The sequence below is a fragment of the Fukomys damarensis genome, unplaced genomic scaffold, assembly GCF_012274545.1.
Source record: "Fukomys damarensis isolate Sample0158 unplaced genomic scaffold, DMR_v1.0_HiC HiC_scaffold_13, whole genome shotgun sequence".
NCBI classification, from domain to species: domain Eukaryota; kingdom Metazoa; phylum Chordata; class Mammalia; order Rodentia; family Bathyergidae; genus Fukomys; species Fukomys damarensis.
The window spans coordinates 1,174,435-1,175,171 of NW_022900925.1; the positions used below are offsets into that span (position 1 = coordinate 1,174,435).

The 737-nt window shown below is 39.2% G+C and overlaps 1 pseudogene; it reads left to right on the plus strand.

The window, feature by feature from the left end:
- The window catches only part of LOC104858645, a 2,185-nt pseudogene extending 1,688 nt beyond the window's left edge, over positions 1-497 (plus strand).
- The last annotated feature ends 240 nt before the right edge of the window (positions 498-737 follow it).

The window sequence follows — 737 nt, forward strand, 5'->3', positions numbered from 1 at the left end:
GGGGGAAAGGTAATAAGGGAGAGGAAAAAAATATGAGAAACTGAAAAAATGGAAATAAAGTGTTTGTAAATGGGGAGGGGAGGAGGGGGTGAAGGGAGGGCAGGGACAAGGGGAAAAACGAGAATCGAGACCTATTATGTAAAGGTACAGAATCCCAACGATGAATGTAACTGTATTGTATACCTAGATTGTACCAATAACCTCAATAAAAAAGAAAAAAGAAAAAGAAAAAGAAAAAGCCAAACCAGCTAAGGTTGCATTTACGACAAGAATTTATCATCCAAATATAAACAGCAATGGCAGCATTTGTCTCGCCATTCTAAGATCACAGCGGTCTCCTGCTTTAACTATTTCTACAGTTCTTTTATCCATTTGTTCACTGCTACGTGATCCAAACCCAGATGAGCCCCTAGTGCCAGAGATTGCACAGATCTATAAAGCAGACAGAGAAGTACAACAGGAGAGCTGGAGAATGGACTCAGAAGCATGCTATGTGATGCTACCTTAAAATCAGAGTAGCCTGCATTATAGCTGGAATAAACTTTAAATTACTGTTCCTTTTTCGATTTTCTTATCCCGCTGTTCCCCTATCAGACCTCATTTATTTTATTTTATTTTTTGTTTACCCCCCTCCATTCATTCACACGCTCATCTGAGAAGACTTAAGTTCTTCCAGCTTTGGACAGTAACTGCTTTTAGAAACTGTAAAGTAGTTACGAGAAAGCAGTTGCCCAAGA